Source organism: Amblyomma maculatum, chromosome 2 (genome assembly GCF_055883805.1).
Source record: "Amblyomma maculatum isolate TAMU_Amacu chromosome 2, ASM5588380v1, whole genome shotgun sequence".
Classification (NCBI taxonomy): Eukaryota; Metazoa; Arthropoda; class Arachnida; order Ixodida; family Ixodidae; genus Amblyomma; species Amblyomma maculatum.
The window spans coordinates 24,524,859-24,550,751 of record NC_139345.1 but is presented as its reverse complement, the minus strand read 5'-3'; the positions used below and the strand labels follow the sequence as shown (position 1 = coordinate 24,550,751).

The window sequence follows — 25,893 nt, the reverse complement described above, 5'->3', positions numbered from 1 at the left end:
TCTGCAAGAGGGCGACAAGTTGATCACGTTGCGCAAGTGGAAGATCAGCATCAATAGCATGTTGGAAAACGTCGGAGGGCGTCGAAGCGGTCGCAACATCGCAAGAGCACAGACTAACGTCGAAGGAGGGGGTTGAGTCAGCAAGAGTGGTGATATGACTGGGATCAAGCTCTTCAAGACGTCCAATGCATTCGCCACGGAGCAGGACTGCTGGGCAAGAAAATGGGTTCGAGGCGTAAAGTGCACTCTTGCCGTCTTGAATTTCGAGAACAGCGAACGGAAAAAGGAGGCAGGGATGACGGGAGGTGGCTTCGGAAGGTGTAAAAATCGCAGTCAAAGGAGTTACCCACTCACAAGACAGTGGTACGAGGGCAGCAGAGAACGGAGGAATGTCGGTGTCATGGGCGACGAGAAGTTTTGCAGTGCGGGGAGGGGTATCGCAGAAGGGGGCATCACAGAGGGGGGCGAAGGCAATTTGTGCAATATATATATAATATATATATATATATATATATATATATATATATATATATATATATATATATATATATATATATATATATATATATATATATATATATATATATATATATATATATATATGCCGTCTGCAATTGCGACCATATATTGAAAGAGAAAGAAGCAGAGCGACGCACAAAACACACCACAGCGCCGAAAACTAGCGGCTGGAACTCAGTGCTGGTTGCCTCCACGGTGTTGTCTTGCGCTGACACTATGCGAACAGCGAAACACACATGAGGAACGGGGAAAATAAACAAATAAAAGAAAGGCGCGAGATACTTGACACGTCTGAATCTCGTGTCAAGAGGGGACAAGTCGGGGAGGTCTATATTTACGAGGTCTGGCTGCATCCTTGTCCCTCTTCTTTTCTTCGTGAGTACTTTTTCCCCGAAAGAGCCTCTTTTTAGAAAGCGTGACCGTGCGTTACGCGTAAAGCTGGACCATCTCATTGGGGGAAGCGAGCCTGGCGGGGAGCGTACACAGGCACGACGGCCGTGGTACAGGCATAGAGCGTAACGCGCTTACACGGCTGCCGCACAGCATGCCACTCGCTTCCTCTGCTCACAACGGTCTCTATAGCCTGTAGATTCCAACGCGCAAGTGTTTCATACATCAAATTGATTAGTGATCGGTCGATGCAACTTCGCCCTGTAATAACGGAGAGGAGGTTGTCAAAAAAATAGAAATGCTCAGTAAATATCGGCCTTTAGGCGCATACCATATACCATGGGTATTGGATATTGGATATGTATAACCAGTGCGCATCTTTACACCCTATAGGCCACGTTGCTGGAATACGCCATACGTTCGCCATAGCAGATGCCTTTGAGAAAGGACTTACGTATGTAACATCAAAGATGAAGCCACATACTATCGCCAGACCACGGCTAGGAAGTGAGCGTGGACTTGGTACCCGGGCACGCGGGCGGCATCGGCAACAAGGCCGATCCGTCTCGCCACACTCGGTCCGGCCCGCACCGAATTACCCCGACCCGATCGCGCGTCAGCATGGCCAGACAACAAAGACGGCATGTTCTCGCGGCGCAGGCGGCTGTTAATCCCAACCCGCATGCCGCCTGGGCATACCTGTGATTTTACCGCAGATATGTGGTTGTCGAATGGTTGTGCAGTAAGAAATTCAGGCCTCATGAGCTCCTCGTGATTGAGCCATACGATCGGCACAACAATGCTGCAAATGTGCAATCCGTCGTAACACATGTTATGGGATTTGTCATAACTTCAGTGCTTCGACCAGACCGAGCAACGACGATTGGGTCCGATCGAGCCAAGCTGCTATCCTTCTGGTAGTTTGCACGTGAGGCGGGCATTGACCTGCAGATATTATCTCCCTGTTCCTACTCACCCTCCCCGTGAATAGGCCTTCATTCCAGCTCAATTCAATGAAATTAGTACTCACTCACATATGCCTCACCATGCGGTGGCTCAGTTGTTAAAGCTGTCGATTTCTGAGCCCAAAGGGGCGGGTACGATTCCGACCATGGCCACGGCGTTTGGCAAAACGCAAGATGCCCCTGTACTATTCAATGTTTGCACACGTTTATGAACACCAGGAGGTTTGGAAGTAATCCGCAGCCTTTCAATGCGGCATCCTATAGCCGATGTAAAAAAAGGGACATTAAACCCCGTTAACCATACTCGAATATACCATACCAGATCTTACATATATACAGGCTTAGTAAAATGATCTTCAGACCATGGGGTTTGCCTTTAAACCTTGTTGCTTTAAATGTTTGGATGCTGAGGAGGCCTCATCCTTAATCTTCAGAACATTGATAGCTTCATAGGTGTGGTAAGTGCCGTAAAGCTGTATACTGTTCAACAGCACACCTTGTGACCTATCGCAACTATTCAACCGTCCTCTACATCATAACAGCTTGCGAGTCCGCGCCATGATTTTTAGGTCTTTATGAGCGACAGATCATCGGTTCCTCAAACTAGGACTCTACAATCGGGGTGCGGTTGAGCTGTGCAGACATATCGCGGCGCTGTCGTGGAACCGCGTTGGTTTGCTAGTTCTAGGAGGAATATTTGCAGTAGGCGAAGAATATGTCTTCTGAAGGACGTTTCAATTACGGCTCTTAGCTTGTTTGAAAACCGCAAGCGGCATTTGCTTCTTAACAGTCGAATTCAGTTTTCACTGGTCGCCCCCTAACCCCCTGAAGCGTTGATATCACAACAAAGAAATAAACCCAGTATTCACACCATTTCTCGAGAACAATGTTGTACGTAAACTCTACGTCACCAGCAGTACCAGAAGCATAGAGACTAGTAGGGGCTGTTGCCAGATGCAAAAACACTTTCGGCCATTTTTCACAATCGCCTTTTCATGCAGCCCGCAAAACGAGTTCCACTACAAGTTCCACAAGTTCATGAATTTTTTTCAGTCTCTGGAGTTGAGGAGCGACTGTTTTCTCCACACCACTCCGCGGAGTAGAGGTGGAGCTTCAAGTTGAGGCGTGTTGTGAATACGGGCATAAGCAACCAAGTGCAGGTGAGTCATATATTAAAACCCTCCCAGTCTCGTGCTCAGGGCACTTTAAAAAACACCAGCTGGTTGAAATGTACGGAGCCCTTCATTACAGCGTCTGTCGGCTCAAGGTTAAAAGCGCAAGTGAATGACCTTGAGAGTTGCAGTCCGAAGAGTAGAGCTCACACTCTAAAAAAAACATTTTCTGTCTACACCGTGCTAAACCTGGACTACTCCACTGCAAGAATGCATGCGTGGAGCATAGCGTTTTGTTGCCATGCGCAAACATGCCGACGCCGTCGGGAGACGCAGTACCGATACTTTTGGCACTCTCCGCTTTCCGCCACAGCAGCCGCCTTTGCTCCCGAGTCAGCTGGCCGCTCTCTTGTGGAACCGTGGTGTCTTCGAACCGTGACAACCTTCTTATTTAGGGTGCGTGTGGTGTTTCCGGTCACGTTGTGCGCCACTCTCGTCGCCCCGTGGTTCCATATGCGGATGACTTCCGAACGCTGCTTTTCAGCCACCGCTATGTTCGTCGTCCCGACGACGGACGTCTCCCGAGTGCTAAGCCATCGTTGTGGCGACCAGCGAATTTCGTCCTTGCGTTTACGACGACTCTTCTGACATCGCCACAGAGTTGGACTCCTTCAAAGACACTACGGGCCTCCTCGCTCGCTGGATCTTACGCCTTCAGGATTACGGTATCTGTGTAATCTCTCACGTAATTCGCAAGAAAACAAAACGACGTTGACCTCTTCTCTCGTTTTGTGCTGCCGCCTGACATAACCTGCCGTCCAAAAGTAGGTTACGCTCCGTTGTCGTTTACTATGGACATATGGGCAGCGAGCCACAGAAGGATCGCGGGATAACTTCTCAATGTGAGCTTTCTCGAATCCCTCGGCCGCCCTAATAACCCGTTTCGTATACGGGCCACCAGGCTGCTCGGATCGCCATTTGCGATGGTTTGATGTATTATCGCATTAAATATTTGACGGTCGCAAGTGGTTGCGTGTCATTTTTGCATAATTAAGGTACATCGGAGCGATATGTTTACATACCTCCTCTTCCACCTTCCTTGCCCTTCTCGGCCTTTTATTCGCGTTGAGATATATGCCACTACGGTCTGCTTCCACACACTGCTGCCGTTAATCGCTGTGTTATCGTGGCCGTCGACCGCATGGCACATTATGTCGAAACCGCCGCCGCGCTGCTACGGCGCACAGGTTGAACTTTTCATCTTACATCATTTCGCTGTTAGCCATGGAGACCTTGGGATCCATTGTGTGGCCTGCAGATCCTCTTTCCTTCCCATGTCGTTAAATCTCTTCCTCAACGATGTAACATTCATCGACATGCCGTTACGGCTTAGCCATTCACAGAAGACATGCTGTTCATGTACGTGGCTTTCAACTATTCGAATTGCGACATGTTACTTCCCTTCGTTACCAACGCAAACCACCACCACAATCACGCTGGCTATATCCCTGATTTACCGTGATAGCGTTAAAGGCCTCGTTCTGCGGAAAATCCCGCGTTTTGACCGAAATATCAGGGGCATGACTCTAGAAAGTGGTAGTCGGTAGGTGACATTGCTGGGTGCTGACTAGTCAGCGTGTTATAAGTGGCGAGACCGTACTACATGGCAGGAGCTGTAAACCCTGGCTTCTCCTTTGAGGTGGGTGAGTAAGTTCGGAATCAGTCCTTCCAACATTGATAGGTGTAGACAGGTTACTCTTTAGACAAGTCCGTACAGCATGTGGTTACGGGGCTTTGTATATATCTATGTCGAGTGGTCTGGGTAACTTTACTAGGCATACTAATGAATGCTTGCGAGATAACAGATACATAAATGACAGATTAGAGAATAAACAAAGAGCGAAGAGGATATACGCGAATCAGAATCCGCAAGTAAAGCCGCAGGTGGTAGCTGTTAACGCTTTCGCGTCATTTATGTGCTTGGGAAAGAACAGGTGGTAGCACTTCGGACACTTGTTCGCAAGCCGCAGTTTGAAGGGCCGGGGCTTTGTTAGATGGAGGTTATGAAACGAAAAAGATTGAGTGAAAAATGTAGTTTCACTTCCTCTCTCAAAAAGTCTCAGCTCGTCACGTAGCGAGCTTCTTGCGGTCGTCACAGAAAGGCTGGAAGTCGAGTACGCCTGCATAGAGGGCGACTGAAACAGAATGCGCTGCCTGCGGAGTTCGTAGCTTTGAGCCTTTGGCAGCGTGTGCATATGTCGCCAACGATGGCAGGGCTGCGAACGACAAGCGTCTGCAATGCGTCCGCCTCGATGCCTTCCAGAATCTGCCAGATGACTGATGCAGCACGCCATCAGTACATGTGACACAGAAAGACCATGCAGTGTTTCGTAATACTTATAATTGTTCTGCCTTTACCTATATTTTCTCTCCTCCTTAACCACCACTCTTGCTCTTCAGGTTTAAAAATCAGACAAAGTCGAATTAGACAAACTCTTTTTGTGACGGTAATCATTACACAAGACAAACAATGCATGATTGCCAGTTCGTACGGCAGATACTTTTGCGGACAGGTACAGCGGACAAGGTCTGTCCACGCCACTAATGAGACAAGAAATGTTTTGGCATTAAAACTTCGCAAAGTGAGTCCTAAGCCCGACACTAAACACATGGATCTCGCGCCGTGCAGTGACAGTGCGCGTTGCAGCCCTTTGCACACTTCTGTCGTTCCGTCATCGATGGCAAGGCTTATAGCAGTACGATGCGCCCATAGCTTGTCCTGTTCTTCATACCGCAGGTTTTTCTACTGGAGGGGTAACTTGTGTGTCGTTTGATGACTGCTTTTCCACGATCGACAAGCTAGGCGAGCTTGAAGTAGTGTGGTTCATTCTCTCTGCTGGAAGTGTTCATTGGATGCATATCTACTTTGTTCATGCTGGTCGGCAGCTGCAGGACTTGCTTCTCCTCTGTAAGGGAGCAAGAATCGATGACATCTGTTTCTACACATGACGCCCTTTTCTGTCTGGACGACTCTGGGTTCGAGCGTCGTGGAAAGACGAAGAATCTCTCTTTCAAGCCGCATGCGGACAGACTGGAAAAAGTTGTGACAGCATGACATGTTTCAAACAGTTCTTTTAAATATCTCTTCCTATTTGTATTTTTCGCAAAAAAGAAAAAGAAAACTACATTTACTTCCTACGTTTTTCATCTTGCCTTCGCCACAAAGCGCTTATACAACTCGCGGCTTTAGCGCGGATGGCATACATGACAGCCGTAAACGTAAGCGAATATTCATTAGTAGTTGCCTTTGGATATATGGCCGGTCTGGCCTGGTGAAAACGTATCTTCAGAAAGGCAATGCATATGACTCGGTTTATTCAACACTCTTTCGGGAATCGCGGTAGTGCGACCAACTTCCCCGTTATCTTGTGAGTGTCGAGGACCCTTGTTACATACTTGAAGCCTGATACGAAATACATGAAAGCAAATGAAATTACTTGTGTCTCATTGCCCTATTATTGTTTTTAGGATGCCGAGTGGTCACCTCTGACAATGTTTCTTCATTCTGGAGGGCCGGTATTTGGAGTGGTAGTCGACAACACCCAGAGAGGCAGCTTCTTTAATCTCAAATATATAGACTCCGGTGTTCTAACATGAAAGCTCGTTCTTTCGGAAGGAATCATCATTCCTGAAAACTGGGTGCGCCAAGCGGCACAAACTTGGTAGTCGACTTCGGTTCTTGCAAAAATTTGGCCGATTCATGGCCACCATACCTCTAGCTCAGTGTGCACTCGGCTGCGGACGATGCCTTCATGTCTCGCGTGGACGTTCTCAATCTTTCACAGTGTCTGTAGAATTGCTAGTCTGGAGCTATTGAGAACTGCTTGAAAAACATAATTTTACCCCTATCCGCCCTGAACAGTTCGAGAAGTTGCAGCAGCCGGCACTTTTCGCGCCATTCTTGCATCTTGCAACTATGTTCACTCTGGATCATTGGCCCATTTTGAGCGTATGCGCTCTAGGCGCTCTAGCTTTTCAGCCGATAGCTCATATTGAATGACTCTATCCACGTGTGTAAAAACTTTAACAACCGATATAGACAGTGGCGAGAAAGGGGGCTCGCAGCAGCGATGATTTTACCAGGAACATGATAAGCTTAAGCAAGTACCTCATAAGGCACTTTGTGAGCGCATGAATTCTTAGTGGGAGAGAGCAGATCGCGACCCACTAGCGAAAAAAGAGGCTTTCGATCAGTTTCAAGTATGACCCCTCAAGAAGTCGTTGTAGCGTTCTTTTCGACCTGCGAATACATCTGCTCAGAGTTTGTGAATTATCTGGAGGCATATACCACAGCACATCTTTCTCTTGGTGACTGACCCTGAAGTTGTACTGCGCCAAGTCCTCTACGAAGATGCTTCAGCCTTCAATGTTTGAAAGTGTTTCAAAGTTTCTGTGATAAAACTGTGTTGTGCTGTTTCTTCGCTTGCACGGTGTGCGCCTGCGCTGGTTTGAGGATATTTAGGCTGTTTGTGCGCAGCTAAATAAATCAGATGTCAGACAGCGCTGTGTTCGTCCTCCAATTCTTTTTTTCTTTGGCAATGTGCCACGCTGGAACTTATGAGGTTGGATCGAGAACAGCAACTAGCACAACAACTAAGCCTACGGAATTCTTCAGCTGACCCAATTACGTTCCTGTGCATCTGTTGGAGCTGAAAGTACCTCCACAAAGACTTCCTCTTGAGTTTCTTAGTACTTCACAAGGGTGGAAACTTGGGCTAGTCGGTAACGGTGATCCATAATATGAGAGCGTAGCACAAAAGGACAAAAGACACAGAAATAGTACACGACACAGAAGCTACCCAGTACAGTCACTCGCTGTTTTTGCCGAATAGGCTGCGCCGAAGTCAAGCAGATTTCCGGCGCACGGATGTTTCGAAGACAAACTGGTGGGCCATAACTTAGGTTCGAGTACTGTAGAGAGGGCAGTAGATCGGCGTATATAACACTGCTCATGAATATGTTTCAAGCACCTCAGCACTCATTAGTCAGGACCAACTCCGCTCACCGCCAAAGAGTTTCCTGGTTGTGGACACACGCCGACGCTGCCGTTAACGGAAGATATATAACCCGCTGTGGACACTCATTAACTAAGCTTATTTGTACTATGAATGTTGCTCGACTCGTATCATGCGTACGTACCATCAAGATGTATATAATTAGAGCCGAGTAGCCTTAATACTTTCTCACAAGTCTCCAACGTGACTCAGTGATAAAAAACTTGCTGCAGGATCCCTCTCCCACCTCATAAAATATGAATAAATTTAATGTCACGTGCTCAAAAGTATAAACACGAAAGGCTCCGTGTCACGCTTGCGTATAGACAAAGGGATTTCCCTGCAAGGGCCCAATTCGTGCGTAGCGACGCCAGTACATTTCTTCGCTAAGCTGTTAATGAAGAGAGCCCGATATATTGTACTCTCGCATGTACATAAAGGCCCCGTTGTACTCTCGCATACGTAATGACCCGTTCTGCAGGAAATTAGGCACTGGCAGCTTTGTGAGCGAGAAATCACAGGCACGGCTCTGGCAGGTATTAGTTGGCCTGAGCACTAATTCGTCGACGGGCTGTGTGATATAACGAGATCACATGATATCACAAAACGAGAGGAACTGCCAGATTGGGTAGCTCATTTGAGATGAGAGGCTAGAAAAGGAATCAGTCTTCCGGGGCAGCTCTTGGATGCCAACCGAGTAAAACACACGCTTATTGCGCTCAGTAATCCTCACTCCGTGGATCCTTCCGATTGCCTCCCCCCAGCGCGCTCCCAATTATTTTTGAACTCCGGCCGTCTAGCACCATCTGCGCCTTCGGCGGCCCCTTGACGCCTTACATCCTGCTGCTTTAAAAATGATTGCAACTAAACATAGGATAGCCATAGTAAGTAGCCCGGCTACTCAGGGAACCAGATATCTCACACGAAGAGTTCTACTCAATTTCGGCTCCTTTTGCCGATCCGTTACGTGAACTGGCCGATGCTTTGACTTGCGAGTTGCGACATAGTGTTTCGGGAAAGATTTGTTGAAGGATTTGGCAAACTACGTTCACTACATTAATTTGCTTCGTAATAAGATAATAATTACTGATTAACGCCCACCTAATATCAGTGATGGCTACAAATAAAAGTTAGCAGCTTTCGCGAAAACTTCGCATTTGAAAAAAAAAAAATCGGCCTAGTCTGTTTTTTAAACCAGGAGTTAGTATAGGATCACAGTAGCTGCACAGCTTACAGACATTTCTTGCTCCGTATGGCTTTTGCCTCTCAGGCTCCCCCATCAAGTTGTGATGAGTGCTTTCTCCACACTAAGCAGCTATAAGAGAGAGCACGGCTTGCTATAGCAAGCCGTGCTCTTTGGTACCACTGTTGCTCAAGAGTGCCTGTTCTAGAAAAGTATCCGCTAAGATCGCTGATATTCAACGCGCCCTTTCCCACTGCGTATTCCGCTTCATCCAAGACAGCATCTCTTTAATAGCAGTTGCACCAGCCTCCGATCCGGTTCTTCGTATATTCTGTAGAAGGGCATGTTTCACAGTTCTATACGCCCGTGTCCGAACGTTAAAACTGCCTTAATGAAATTGCATATTCTACCAGGAAGAATCATGACTGGTCATTGCAAACTGTACAGATACGCACAAGAAACGTCTGAATGAGCACATTCACAGCTTAGCTCACGCCAAGAGTGCTTGACGAGAAATGGTTATTCTTGTAAGGTCCATCGTGATCGAAGTGCTCTTTTCTTCTATTTTAGCAGCGAGCTCAGGTTGCCGAAGTGGGCTTGTAGAATATTATGAATCTCATCCACTCAGGTGTTTGAAAACCTTGTTGAGAAACGGCTCAACATAACTAATTTTGCGGTGATGAATTATAGTGCTCATCTGCAGGCTGTGTTCAAAGCTCTATTTGGACGGCCTATACATGCTATTATCCAAACGTTATAACTACAATCGGCCCATAAATGACAGTTCGCGAGAAAGCTGGCCATGAAGTTCGAGTCATCACTCAATCCTTTAGGCATGAACGATTTAAAGAGGTGGCGGACGCGATTAACCGCACTGTGAGCTGTTCGCATCCTGCTGTCATCGGCGCGGGTCGCCCCGCAAAGATGTGGGAGCAGCGGGAAGAACGCCGCTTGTGGCCAAGTGCTGCTGATTGGCTCGACAAGGCGTCGTTTATTCATGCAGCGCGTCCCGAAGGACAAGGCGAAGCAAACACGCGATGTTCCGTCACCCAAACTGACGCGTGGCTTCAGCATGGACTCGATTGCGCTGCGTCTGATATTGTCATCTCCCTGACCATTGCTCCGATCTTCCTGGAATTCTCTCGGCAGCAGGTATTGGAAGTGAGCGCAGCGTCGATAATACAGAACCTATCTCTCACGGTTTCCTTTTCTTCGACAGTACATAGCGTGTCTCACGTTTTGCATCACCCTTGAATCACGTAGATTTTCCGCACAGTTCACACTCCGACGGCACTCAGTTCAGATTAAAACGTTATGGGGTCTGCGTTGAGGGTTATGATGTCATCTAACTGCCTGTGCATGTTCCGGCTTGTAAGGTATACGTGAGACAATAGGAAGGTAGTGGACGTGCCGCATCTCGTGAAAAGACAAAATATATTTTCCCCTGACTTCGCTACCGTAAAGTAATGTATGCTGCAAAAGGCCTGTAAGCTGGGCCACAAATCAGGCCACTGTGCTGCATTGGCTCAGCCTAGGTTAGTCCCCTGGCTGCATCTGTAAAAACTTACTAGAAGAAAAGCCCCAGAGAACAGAAAATTTCGATGGCCAATATGTGGAAACCATTATGACCACTACTGCTCAGTCGCAGTTTGACAGGCATGCAGAGTCCAGCATCCCACTCACCGAGGGACCAGCATTTCAAATACCTACTTACGTACCACCTGGGAGGCTCGTTTGATGACTGGACCACAATGTTTCAGTTCTGCCGGCTTATCCGCCAGACCAGCAGGTGTTACACTATCCGAAAAATATGAGAACAGACTGACGGGGACACTTACTTTTTTAAGGCTATGACTCGACAACGTCATGCTGTCGGTGGCTCCCCTTGCGGATCCTCGCTAGCTTACAAGCATTTTGAAACTAGCTTAATCAGTAATCTCTTAGTTTGTGTCAATTATATTACGAGTACTCATTAGCCGATAAAATCGCCAGACGCCTTTAAATCAGTCTCCCAAAAGAGTTGGGATCAAGAGCTGGGCTGGTTGGCAGCCGTTCACTGCTGTCTTGTGGGCATGCATTTTGATTACTACTTGTCCGTGTTGTTTTGCGCATCTAAAGTTATGAAGAATATATATCCACTGAAAAGGGTTCACTACTCTAACTAGAAAAGTGACTCTGGCTCTCTCATTTCGTACTATCGTAGCCGCTGAGTGCGCCGTCATTTGGGCGGCTACGCCTCGGTTGACAGTCTTCTGTCTTCGCGGTGCGCGATGGGCACAAGGAGGTCCTACGGCGCGGATGGCGGATGACCTCTGAGGGGCGTCGGACGACGGAGCGCTGGCAATGGCCGACAAAGAGGATGTTGTTTTTGTAGGTGGTCGGCCGCGGGTTGGAGAGTATCCGCAGCGCATAGCCTCGTCTCGGTGCGAGACAAAAGAGCCGGCGGTGTGGTTCGCCCTCAATGAACCCGGGGAAGAGAGGCAGCAAGCGAGCGAGAGCCTCGCCGTGGCTCCGAGGCGCCTCCGCGGCGTATCATCTGTTGGTTCTGCCGTTGCTTTGACAGGAGCCGATAAGCGCCCGTGGACTTCGTCCGCCGCCCGTGCTTCAATCACACGGAAGATAAAGAGAAAAGCCTCCTTTTCCGAGTCGGCGTGCCCGAGTGCGGACACCGGGAAAAGTGCGTCCCCTTCCGCTCTGACCGTTCGCTTTCTTTCGACAACAGCCGGACACCGGCGTCCATCGCGGCTGTTCAAGAAGTGCGCTAGTTCACTGGACGAAACGTGCTTTTTTTTTTTCGAAGCCATAAAGAACCCCGTCGGCGGCGCTTCTTTGCCGCAACGTCCTCCAGGTGCTCACGTGCTCACCGACTGCTGCCCGTACTTCGCAGGTGAGACCCTGTGTGCGTGTCACCGCAGTTGCCATGCGCGCTCTCGCTCCCCCGCTTTCACAGTCGGTCGATTAGGCGGCTCAGGCTGTAGTATTTCCGCTGGGCCTTTGACAGTTACGTACATTTCGAAGGTAACATCAATGGTATGCCCCTAACGACGGTGCACTTTCATCACGCCAGCACGCTTTCCTGCCAGAGCCAGTGAACGGTGACCACAGAGCCCTAATTGACTGGCAGATAATGACTTAAGAAAAAAAAATCGGCTACTTGTGTCTATTTATCACGGACAGCACGGAAAATATTACAAATAGTACAATTCTGACAGCGCGGTGCGGCACTTGCACAACAACCAAGTCCCTCATGAGAAAAAGTAACATCGATGATCGCTCCGAGCCACGGCTTGAACTGTGTTCATCGAGTTATTTCGACCAACTGCATGTTCTGTTTCGGAGGAGGCGAAGAAATAAAAGTCATAACTTTTTTTTTTTCTCAGGAAGGGGAAAGGGGGGGGGGGGGGCGGGGGCGTAACGTGATCCTTGCGATATGCAGAGCATTCGAAGCGATTCCGTAGTTTCATAATACTGCAGACGTTTATTAATGCAGAAAAGTAAGTATTAAGATTCCAGAATATTATTAGTTTCGAAGTGGACCGTACAGCGGATGTTTTCATAAAGTTAGTGCTGCGTAAATAGCGCCGTGCGGACATCAATGCGCACGTAACACCGTGGTTCAAATCATTAAAGTAATTCATTTATACACTGAAATTGCTGAAATTTAGAACTGATAGACTGATCACTGTTTAACTAGGCCTTGTAGCTTCGTTTTAAGGCAACCTTCTGTGGGAGTGTTTTCGCGTGAAAAGTTGACCATCTACCGGTTGTTGAACGACATCGGTCTGACATGGCTTATTTTCTTTCTGCACATCTAACCCGACTCGTTGTGACCCTTTTCGCTTTTTTTCTTACATGCTTCATTCTGTAATAAATCTAATTTGTAAACTGCATACTTGTGGTGCCTACAACCAATAACTGTATACGGTTCTCATGATCTACAGTGCCTGCATGCCACAAAGCCTCACAACCATTCTGGTTTCAATGATGCCACTAGGAGAGCAGGAATGCTTTTCGGGCTATTTATTTCGCTCGCTGAAAACATCAACTGCCGTGTACTGAAGAAATGCGATGTGATGGCAACAGCAGAAAGAGGGAGATAGATAAAGAGGAAAAGAAAAGGCAAGTGCGTTAACTAGAAGGATATTCCGGTTGATGGCCCTCCACTGGAGTAGAAGGATGAAAGGATGGAAGGGAGAAAGATCTAGTAGAATCAACCGATCAAGCAGAAATACACAGAAAGATTTTCTGGTAAATCTAAGCACGCAGTGCTTGCGAGAAGACCAGGCAACCAGTTTTGCATGTTTTAGAGGAAATAAATTATTCATAAACACTGTCTCAATTTTTCACTCAAGCCACTGTCTCTCAAGTAACAAAACAAATAACATAAATATTTCCGTTGCATAAGCATGCCGCATCGGTATTCTGAGCTGCAAGAATCCGTCCGTTTCGGGCTGAAAATGTGTTGCATAACAACGTATTGGTGTGGGGAATTGTCAGTCTTTATATGGTCAGGCCGGAATGAAATTCGAACACCACCTCTGAGGAAAACGCAATATTTTGCCTTTCTACTTGTATACTTTGTTTACTCTGGTATACAAGTAGCGCGGTACTTGTTTATGGATCCTACAAGGTATATACTTATAAACCGGCTGCGGCCACATGTTTTACTCCGCAGTGTGAAAATGCAGTACAATCGTACCTTGTTTACATAGATGTCTTGGTTCCCGACTGAAACTGCCATAAACTGAGTTGACTATAATAACAAATCTGGAAGGAAAATCAAAACAGAAAGTAAAGGAAAAACTTCGAATAACATCTTGCATGTAACGATGTCCGGTGAAATTGGTATTAGCAGGCATTCGGGCTATTTCATGTACAGGGTCGTCCACTCTTAGTGCGAACAAGCGAGCAGGTGGTCATTTTCTTCAAAGCGCCATTGCCGCCGACGCAGCCGCATATCGAAGAAGCGTGGCGCAGGTAAAGAGGGATATCGAGGCGACGCTTCGCATGACCTGCCACTTCACTTTAATGCATGCCAGATAATGCTCAATAGCGCTTTGAAGGAGCAACCACCTGCTCGCGTGTTCGCACTAAGTATATGAACGACTGTACAACTTCCAATGCCGACATATTCTTCAGAAAATCGCATCGCACCTTGAGGCGCTTTGCAGGTTATGATTAGGCAAGGTAGCTGGTACTCACCAACTCAGTATCTTTATCAGCGTCGAGCAGAGAAGCTCTTCCTAAGTCGACCGAGCATGTTCGAAGCCTTAGAACTTAGGACTAAAGAACCTTATGAAAACGCGACATTTGTCCGCAGGGCAGAGCGCTTCCAAGATTATCATATTTCACCGTGTACCAAAGATTCTCTGTCATAAAATCCCACGCGTATTTGACATCTGAAGTTGCAGCACTACAAGAGACACTCGAAGTACGAGTAAGAGGGAGAAACGTTTATTACCGCTCCCTTGATAGTTAGCCCTTGCTTGTTGTCAACCAAGAACTTTCTATCCCTTTACTAATCAAAAGCGTTTTCTATATATCAACCAGTTGACTGTGAACACATCGTCTTGCCATTTTTTCTACAACGTGTCTATGCTAGTGCTAGAACATTATGGAGCCGTATCAACCCGCCAAAATGTACAACCTGGTATATTTAACGTTTTGTTTATAACCAAAGCTTTTCAAATGTCTTTGTTCATTGTAATAATGCCTAGCTACCACAGTCGAGGCTTTGTTGACATTTTCATATTAACGTGACAAATTTCCGTGGGTCCTGACGAACTGCCGCACTTTTTTCCTTTGGTTATTGCCCTAACAGCTAATTTCAATATTAAAAAGGCGGCGTAAGTGTATTGGAAATTTTTCGCCTGAATTGAGTCGCCCGTATTGACGGGACCTTTGTTATTGGGACGTTATACTGTATATGCGTGTTTGAATTCTGATTCAGCTCGATGATAACAGTGTGTATTCGCATCTCTCATTCAATGCCTTCCCCCACGCGTGGTGGTTCCTGAAAGCTGACACCAAATTGGCGTGCGACCTGGGCGCTTCTCGACCAGTATGCTCACTATAGGCAGGAATGGATATTTGCTGCCAACTTTCCTAGTAATGTTTAGGTATTCGAAATATTAAACTATGGAAACGAATGCTGTCGTTGCAAAACACACGACTGGGTGCAATTTTCTTGGAAGGCAACCCAACAATATTTCAGCGGCATCTCATTCCCGAATGCTTCCTTTTAGATGGAGGCAGGCATGCATGTCTCCAGAACAGCCGCGAATCCAGTATTCCACTGGTCACTCCCCCCGCCGCCCCCCATATAACCTTTAGTTATTTATTTATATCTTAATCATGTTCAATGACAGCGATAATCCGCTTAGTCGCATAGGGCATGCCCGGGAGCGTTGTAAATGCCCATCAAAGTTATGAGAGTTTGGTGTCACACAGCATCCACCTTATTATTCAGACTTTCAGAGTGAGTGCTGGAGGCCCGGCTATTCACTCACCTCTCGACAGAGCTGTTTACAGCCATGTAAGTCGATCCTGTATCCGTGAAGAATTTTTTTGCGGGCGCTGACGTGCCATATACTTTCTCAATGTATGATACCGGGTGTCTACGATTTTTACTCTCCTAAGGTGTCAATGCAATTATTTGTTGTTGTTTTTTGTTCTGACGTTACTGCATGAAACGCCATTTCGGCTTCTATTTCACTTCCACCCTGTGCTTTCTCTGTCAGCAACGTGCCACCGGCTCACCGACAGTCGCACGCACATGTCAATGCTGCATTGATGCTATCGTAACCGAACCATACGAGCCCTGTGGTGTAGCATGCATTGCTTGCACGGGAGACGGAATGTTCAGCTTGCAAATGATTCTAATCTGTTATAATTGCCGCTACTTTTGCCCTAGCATGTATCTTTACGGCAATCATGTGCGTTTTACGGCGTGCCAACTCGCCCCGGATGACTTTATGGCCCTTACACGTACGCACACTGCAGATCTTGACGAAAATGAGGCTGCAATACGAAACAGCGATCCAGCACGAGCGCCTTTACTGAGTTACTCGCACGCGAAAGGTCTTAAAGATCGCCTACAGTGGTAAGGTTACTTGAAAGGCGCTGTTGCACGGAGTAAGAAAGATTAACGCAATCGAAATATGGGTGCGATTGGCTGGGGCACTTAAATGAATTTCATTGGCAGCCGATTGCGGTGTTTTGAAAAAAAAAAAAGAAAAAAAAAAGAAAACGCAAGGAAAGAGCGAAAGCTTTTTTCGCACTAATGCAAGACATGAGTTGCATGCCTCTCGGCTTTGTAAACAGGGCGCCCTTTCCCTTCATGTCCATTCACACACAGGCTTTACAAAGGAAGTCAGCCAAACCGTATCCCGCTGGTCAGGATGGCTTTATCTGGGCATGTTTGCGCTGCTATTTTGCATGCTGTGTACGGACATTACTTTATGACTGCTGAAAATCTTCCCATGTGCTCGAGGCTATAGAGATATCATATGAAGGTTATAGGTGGGCAGCCGGGTGAGAATTGGTAAGAGTTCATTACGGGCGGTACACCGTTTCGCGCTGTGGCATACACAATGCACTGCTACCAAATGGCATCCGGTTATCATTTTTCTTCGCAATGTTTCTATTGCGCAGAAGCTTTTCTGTGTTTGATATACGAAAAAAAAAAAAGTATCAGTAGAGAGAATGCGAAATCATCACTCTTTCTGCGGCAGCAGTTTCACTGAAAATACTTTGTAAATTCATCAAAGCTCTGTTTTTGCACATCAAACCGGTGATATTGGGACCATGCATGTGACAAGGAATTTCCAATATTGCACGGCGATGTAGCAAGACGTAGTCGAAGTGCATTCGAGTTTACTCTGCACATAATATAATAGGCTGTACATATGGTCCTTACTGTAAATAAATGTGTGTAATAAATATATCTCTGTCAGTCGACCGCTCACAACCGGTAGGTGGATAAAGCGATAACGTAGGACAGGTTTGAGACATTAGAGGTACAAATTAAAGGATCGTTAATTACGTGAGCAGGAACTGCATGGACGCGAACAAAGAACTTCAAAGGGAGCCGCAGACAGAATAGTTTAACGCTGTCGCGTCACACCCTTGAAAGGCGGAGCTTAGATTCCCCCCCCCCTCCCCCATTCTAGAATTTTCTTTATTCAGTTTAGCATTGTACTATCCACAATGAAGAGAAGATCATGATTGTCGTGGCGCAGATGCGTGGACGTGTACGACTCGACTGGGGCTATTAGACGGGGTCATTTATCTTCATGGATATAGCTGTAGAAAATACTCTCACCAGCCGCACTGTACACGTGGCTATGGCGTTCTGCAAATGAGCCTGAGGTCATGGGTTTGGTGCTCGTCTGCGGAGATAGCTTGACAAATATTAAATGCAATAGCGATTTTGTGCTCAACGATTACATGGCATGCTACGTTCCAAGAGTAGTTCAAAATCAATTTCTTATTCTCTCTTCCAAGTAGACGCACATATATGTACATACAAACATATCATGATCATGCGCACATGTGCGCAGGTAATTTATGGCTTGCAACTCACTAAACAGAGCCAACCTTGTCCATAACAGCGACAAAAACGTCAACATGAGGGCGTTGTATCGGCTCCTCTGCATGTATTCGAGTGGGCATAGTCAAAACACGTGGCATCGTAAGCAGAACCTTTATCGCACGCGGCCGCTTATCATCGGTATTGAGACCGCGCTGTCTCCAGGTTGTTTGCACAAGCTCACTCCTTGCATAGGAACGTCCGAGCTATGGTTTTCGCTCGACAGCAAAGAGAGGCCTTTGCCGTTGTCACAAACAAGAGAAGCGGCCGCTCACCGCGGGCCGGTTGAGTGCGTAACCACGTGCACGACGTCTTCTTTTCGCAAGTTCTGATATGATGAATGCTACAAAGACGGCGTAACGATTCACCCCTTCCTTGCAGCAGCTGAATTTCCATAGAAGTGCCTCGCGCCACACCCCATAATGAAATATAATAATAATAATCATAATCAGCATCACCACCACCATCATCATCATAATCATCATCATCATCATCATCCTGACTATACCCACTGCAGGGCGAAGGCCTCTCCCATATTTCTCCACTTAACCCGGTTCTGTGCTAGCTGCATTCACTTGACCCCTGCAAACTTCTTAACCTCATCCGCCCGCCGAACTTTCTGCCGCCCCCCGCTACGCTTTCCTTCCCTTGGAATCCAGTTTATTACCCTGAGCGACCATCGGTTGTCCTCTCTTCGCACTACATGTCCTGCCCCTGCCCATTTCTTCTTCTTGATTTCCACAAGAATGTCAGTAACTTGAGTTATTTCTCTGACCTACTCTGTACGCTTCCTATCTTTTAATGTTCCCCCTACCATTTTTCGTGCCACAGCCCTCTGAGTTGTCCTCAACTTAAGTAGAAATCTCTTGGTTAGCCTCCACGTTTCAGCCCCATAGGTGAGTACAGGTAAGATGCAACTGTTGTATATGAAATGTACTGCTCATCAACTCTTTTTTTAACGTTGCGTAGTCAGCATTCACGATTTAGGTGCCTTTGATAGCCCTAGTCGCTTTGGGACAAACCTTAAAAGATCAAACCGTTCATCCTTTAGTCAATTGCTTATCAGAGCACTGAGCAGGGCAAAACACCAGTCCCTTAAAGGAGTATCGTCTTAGACTGCAAATAAAAATAAAACGATAATAGTGAAGGGCCAAGTGTGCTGCCATTTGCGAGATGGAGAGCCGCAGTGTTGAGCAAATCTTAAAAAAAACTTCGAACAATGACAATAGTAAACCGCACTACCTCACAGTACGCTGGCGCGGGCGAACAAGTGGCCGCGAGGGGGTCGAATCCCGGAAGCTATTCGCGATTAATAACAACGCGCAGTTGTCCGCCATTTTTGTCGTCTATTCTATAGGCCTATCGGCGACCTGTGCTAAATTTTGTCGTGTTGATCTCAGCGCCGCAAAAATAGCGAAAAAAGAACACATTTCTCTTTCTGCATCCCTCGTACTTTCCAAACCCCACTCCCTCTCCTAGCCGGCACCACATTGTCTATCTTCAGCTAACTGATGGGCAACTTCGAGGGCACCCACGCACGCACTGTTGTGAGTGCGAGATGCCGGGCTAGTTGACAATGCATTCTTAAAAACAGCGCAAGGTACAACACAGAGACACACAGGAGAAAAAGACGGACACGGCGCCGTGTCCGTCTTTTTCTCCTGTGTGTGTATCTGTGTTGTACCTTGCGCTGTTATTAAGGATGCTCTGTTGTGAGCCAAAGAGCGCGCCCGTTATTGTTGAGAATGTGGGCTCGCATTTGTAGGGGCCAAAGCGGCTGATAGCAGCAGTTTTCAGGTACATAGTGGAACAATATCAGTGCCACCTGAGTATTGCAGGTTCTGTATACAGCTCGTTGCTGCGACTGTCGAAGCGACGGAAGCGAACCAGTCGCTAACCATTTTTGAGCGCAAGACGCATCGATACTTTCACTGCGACTATAAGGTAGAACAGCGATGTGAAAGTTGCCTTTACATTGCCTTGTGTGGGGAGCTGAGCTGTTCGCAAGCAAGATGCGGTTCCCCAGTGCGCCGCAGCTGCTGTCAGTGGTCGGCCAGCGCCGGGCAGCCGGCATAACAGTTTTTATGCTGTGAGCAGCTCAGTAAACGCAACCGTTAATACGGTGCCACAAGATGTAGCTTTTGACAAACGGAACATTGTTAGTGAGACAATGCGGCCAGGTGTACACTGTTCCAGCCTGCGGAACAGTATGGCGGCTATGTCGCCAAGCACATCTCGGCGCGCGCAGCTTTCGTTCCATGTGTACATGTTTTCGGCGCACACTTGCTGCTATTCGCGCTTTCCTCTGCGCGTTACCTTCTTCGCCAAGGATGACCGTTACGTCAGTAAGAAAGGAGCGGGTTTACTTCGAGCGAAGCCACGAGATAGTGAGATCGTCGTAAATTCCGACCTGTTTGTACCGGGCGGGCAGTCCACAGCTTCCGGTCGTCGGCACCGCTGCTCGCCGAGTTCGGAAAGGGCGCCTCGCTGTGCTGCAAATATTGTGTGCCAGTGAAACGTCAGAGCGGCAAAGCTACGATATGCCGGAAAAAAGAAAAAAGAAACTCACCGCATTCTCGTGTCAACTTTGCTTCACATCCTGCACGCAGTACGTCATATCGTGCGTGATTGCCAAGCGTGAAACGAATGAAGCGAGATGGTAAGTTCGGAAAACGTTATGAGAAGGAGGAGGATTTACATTATCTTCTCGTCTCTTCTCCTTCTCTTTGAGGTACCATCTCCGGCTTTTTTTTTTTAACTTTTGCAAATGCGTTTTTGCTAAACAAATCAGCCTAGGCCATTTATTTCACTCGATACCTTAAGGGCAGCAAACCCGGCATCGTCGGCGTGAGCAGCGCAATCGAATAGTCTGCACAAAATTCAAGAACAATTGCAAATGAAGCCTAATTTGGGGAAGAAGTTCCTGCAACATAAACAAAAAACACCCAAAATAAATTTGGTTTGACAAGGATGGGTATTGGCGGTCGAACCGCGGTCATACAAACAGGCCAGGAAGGCTCTAGCTTTTTCGTAGACATGTTCTTCAATAGAATGAAGCAATATTCTAAGTGCACACACTATTTACAAATCCTTCAGTAAGTGACATTGAAATTATACCAGTGCCGAACACTTCAAGGCAACAGTCACTCGAAAGGTTGCAATGCTGAGCATGCCACCAAGAGCGAGAGTGCCACATTGATACGAAGTTCGACTGATTGCACAGCTCTCAGAGGTGCAGGGTCATTTGGAGAAAATTTTGTAGAAAAAGTTTATTAATTCGTGAGCATTACTTCGCTATGTTCACAAATTTCTGTATGGAAACCGCGTCCGCAAAATCGTGTCCGGAGCAGTTGTGAGTAATTGAGAAGCGGTAGAGGTTAATGGGTGGTGTCAATCGGTAGAGGGTGACGTAATGTTGTGTCCAAAAAATAATTAGGTCAATAAATTATTTAGGTAATTAAGTAGAGGCAGAAAATGTGAAGTAAAGGCGAAAATGGTCCCATTAGCCAATGGCTTGGCGCCGCATTTGAATGTATCAAATACTAAAATAGTTAAATCAGACATTTAAGGTGACGTCAAGGATGTTAAGTCACGTAACCTGAAGTTGAGCCAAAAAAGGGTATGGGAAGGGATTGGCGCGCAATTTGAAAGTACCAAGGACTAAAATGGGTAAGCGAGAAGTGAATTAAGCAACTAGAAGCAACCAGAAGCAACCAACAGCAGCATCCGTGGTTTCGCATTACTCCAATGCAGATTCTGCAATGCTTTTTTTTTTTTTTTTTTTTTTTTACGGTATAGGTTGGTTGGCTCAGCCGTGATAGAAGCGAACCTAGTGAATGCGGTGTAGTGTTTTATTAGTGACTTGTCCTGAACACATCTACTGACGCTGACTCAAAAGAAGAGTATGCTCACTAGAAATTATGAATTGCGTGCAAAACAATGTTGCCATTGAAAGCAGATACCTTCGTGATTTAAAAAAAATATTGGGGACACTTAAGCTTTGGCGTTAACGATATGACGCCACAGCGTAGGCTACCAGCTCGCATATAAAGTCTCGCTTTAACCAAAGCCGTATGAACGTGCCTACCTGGCCTAGGGGTAACATGAATGCAAGGCGCTCCTGACAGGTTTATTCTGATATCACCCTCTCAATGAAAGGAGAAGCCTGAGTTGGCAGCTCTTGCCAGACGTAACGTCAGGCAACTGGTCTTACGTCCAGTCAGTGCTCGGCAATGTCAACTGCAAGCGACCACCTGCCAGCGCCATGCTCGCGAGTTTTATCTCACAACACCGAAGGCGACGATGACGCCGACAAATCCAACGACAGATTTTCTGGTGAACGCGTCCTTTAACGCTGTCACATTAAAATAAAATAAAAAGAAAATAATGTACACGCCAAACGAAGTCGTTGTCTTGTCAATCACGTGATAAACGAATAGTAGATAATGACAAGCAGAACAGGTGACGGTGATATCCATTAACGCCATCGTGTTCTATTTTAAGGCGGAATTTAAGACGTCTCCCACGTTTTTCTCCCCCTTAAGGATAAAAGCTAGTGAAATCTGAGTTTTGGTGGATAGAAAGATACCATATCTGAGTATTGATAGATGAACCCATTTTCTGCATTCTGGCGCCGTTTCTCGACGTTCTGTTTGGCGCTTATTGTAGCGACCTCGTGGGAAGATTTCGCTGGCGTCCACGTAGGAGCAGCGTTAGAGAAAGAACTCAAGCTGGGACTCAGTGGAAGCGCAAGCAGCTGAGGTTATACGAATTCCTGCTCTGTTTCCATGTATTCTTATTATAGCTCTGGAATTTTTACACGTGCTTAAAATCATACAGGCTTGCATGTGACCTAGCCTTCCATCTAAGCGTGCGAAGGAGTAACATACACATATGTAGCTGTAGAACTGTTTGTTGAACTGTAGGTGCCTTGTGCTTCATTTACCTATCAGTTTCTAAAAAAAAAAACGTTGATAATGCAGGCCTGAAGTTCGTTCTCATTCCGGCCTTAATACGCCTACAAAGACGAATGTTCTCGATCTCTGGGCGAGTACCCAATGAGCGTGGAACGCAGCAAGGGCCCGCGTCTCTCGCCTGGGTGAAAGAAGCTGAGTCACGTTTTTTTTTTTTTTTTTAAAATCTGCAATGTTCGCGTCTGATTGGATATGTTGTAGGCATACGTGAATGACTCCGCACATTTTAAATAACGCCAGAAGGAGCCTACGAGGCGTACAGCCACAAAAAATTCTAGTCTATGTCAAAAAGTATGTTTCAATGAAGCAAAAACTCTTCACAGCCTGCAGTGTTGGCCTGCACGAGAGTTATATCCTCGCAACGTGAAGTGGGGCAGAGCAGGTGTAAAATAAAACAAAAGGATTAAAGATAGAAGTAGCAAGCCAAGGAGAGACACTGCGTCGTAGCCGGTATTTGCATTTGATAGCAAAGACTAACAGTGTTCTCCCTGAGAGCCGGATGACGTCAGCAAGCGCTATCCGAAGTGCAATGCGCTGTCGGCGACAAGCTCAGGGTGCACGCGGCGTGTCTCTCGCAAGGATGTGCAGGCTGAAGAACAATAAGAGAAGCTTCGATAGTGGCCGCGCCGAGAAAATGAGACGCGACGAGAGTGTTCTCTCCAAGAGCACTTTTCCGAGGGAAGTGCGCGCGGATAACGGCTGAGAAGTGCGCGCTGTACCTGACACTTCTTGCAGCGGCACAACTGAGATGGCAGAACAACTTCGCGCTGACAAATTGATCGTAAGACTGCAACAAGATAATGCGGTTCAAACATGCCTGCACATGTGCGCCCACACAAGAGGTCGACCAGTCGTGGGGACGAAAGGTTGGCTATACGGAGACACACCTTTCTATCTCCGGAGTGCGAAACGGCGCAACGATGGAAGCACATCTTGATGCAAAACGCTGCTAGCTATCAAATCATTGGTGTAGCACAAGCCTACAAAATCATTTATTTTCTATATTTGTGTTACATTATACTTGCCTTTCATGTGTGTTCCAATAATAAAAAAAAAGGATACAAATTCAGTGCCTTATTTGTCTCAAGCGTCACCCTGCCCCTGCGCTATTTCCCAGTTCAGACGTTAGAAAAAGGTCCGAGCAGTCCAAGGAAGTGTATCGTTATCGGATGCATGCGGGTGCTAACATCCGATCGGCAGCTTTTGCCATTAAAAGGCAACAGCGCATTCACAACACAAATAACTACAGAGAGATCAGTTGTTTGCAGCCTGAGACAACCAACTCTTTTCATTCAAAGCTGTCCATACGATTTATAAACTAAAAAAACATAAGATTACACAGGATTCCAAAGCGGCAACTCAGTGTTTAAGGCGCTGGCGCCCGACTGCTCAGTGCTGACTCCATGTATGTGGATTCAAAAACGACCGCGGCGGCCGCTTTTTGGTGATGAAGAATAGGAAGGTACCTGTGTACTATGTGATATCAGTGCACGTTAAAATAATACAGGTGCTGGAAATTTAAAGAGACCTACACTATGACGTCCGTCACACATGAGTCGCTCTGTGACTTTAGGCGTCGTAAACCAAACCCAATGGTATAGTTAGCCACGGTAACGTTCATTGACTAAAATTATACTCGCGAAAATTCGCAGCAGTCCACACGTTCCCTTACCCCGGCACCAGAGCAGACGCCGACGAAGCTTCATTCCTAGATAAATTCGCGAGTCGAACCTAACTATGAAAAATGATGCCACTTTTTAACGCGAAAGCCGCCAGGCAAGATGAGTGTTAAATATATGTAATTGCAGCATTGCTTGCGAAATGAGGGCTGCATTAGTTTCGGATTACATTCGTGCTGGGCTTTGAGATCCCCTGATTTGATGGCTTTCGCTCTCAGCTTAAATGCACTGCAGAGAAGCGCACAAAATAGATGCACGAATAACAAAAGAAAGGAAGGAATATAGAAAAGGGGGCGAAAAAAGAAAAAAAAGTGCAGAAATGTGAAAATAGAGTTAGAATAAGGAACAAAGACAGTGAACATGTTTGAGAACTTTTAGCTATAATAATGACTCGGTTTTGTCGTTTTGGCAGACCTTAAACCTGGCGAGAAACAAAATATGCACTCGAAGTACTTGTCACCGCTTATAAAGCGTAAGTGTTCCGAATTGGCCACCCGACTATCACTTTTAAAGCGACGGCGTGAAGGCTCTCGTTCAGTGGAAAAAGTGTCCTATCGGCGGCGTCAGTGTGTTGCGAAACCAACTTCGCACTCTGTGGAATGGAAATAACAAATGTCATTTATTGCGCAATGAGGGTTCCTCCTTGTCTTAAACAATATAAATTTATGGAGTAAATTATTTCCTTTTTAAGAAATATTCCATAAGACTATGTTCGCGATTCGAACCGGCGACTCTTGGACTGCAAGCGTGCTTGTACACGGCTGCGGTACAAGTGGAGTACAAGTATGTATACTGTATGGCCTTCCGCCTCAATGTGGAAGTACCCTAGACGACAGCAGGCTTGAATCGCGTTATATTCTTGCCAGGATGCGGGGAAAAATAACTAGTGAAAGTAATAACAAAAAGTAACCAAAGCAAAGGTAACGAAGTAACAAAGTAAGAAAGTAACAAATAGGTGTGCACGGGCTACGTTTGGTAGTCCGGCATAGACAACAATACTGAGAGGCTTACAAATTATTTTGCGGGTTGAAAGGGGAAACCGTGCACTTAAATACAAATTGCCCAGCGCCATCACCATTGTTATTAGCTCTGCTTTTTCATGAAGCTAGATTTCCGGAATACTCCGGAAAAATTTCGTTCTCTTCAGTGCGAACTAAATAAATAAATAAATAAATAAATATATATATATATATATATATATATATATATATATATATATATATATATATATATATATATATATATATATATATATATATATATATATATATATATATATATATATATATATATATATATATATATATATATATATATATATATATATAAGATAATTGCAGATAAGACAGCCCGGCTAGCTCTTTTGGGGTAGGAGGGTGAGATGTGAATCAAATCCTCCGAAGCATGTGGATCTTGGGTCAGACACAC

At 46.3% G+C, this 25,893-nt stretch overlaps 1 protein-coding gene across 5 annotated transcripts in view; it reads left to right on the top strand.

Annotated features, from left to right (window-relative positions):
- Positions 1 to 25,893, top strand: part of LOC146198156 (uncharacterized) — a 251,384-nt gene that overhangs the window by 193,077 nt on the left and 32,414 nt on the right. The window contains exon 1 of one of the 5 annotated variants that reach the window (XM_084593500.1): positions 11,710 to 12,110. The exons of 3 other annotated variants lie outside the window; for them this stretch is intronic. The gene's annotated coding sequence lies outside the window, so the exon portion shown is untranslated. Of the gene's footprint in view, positions 1 to 11,709; positions 12,111 to 25,893 lie in introns of those variants that run through there. One more of the 5 variants, XM_084593502.1, reaches the window with a different exon arrangement.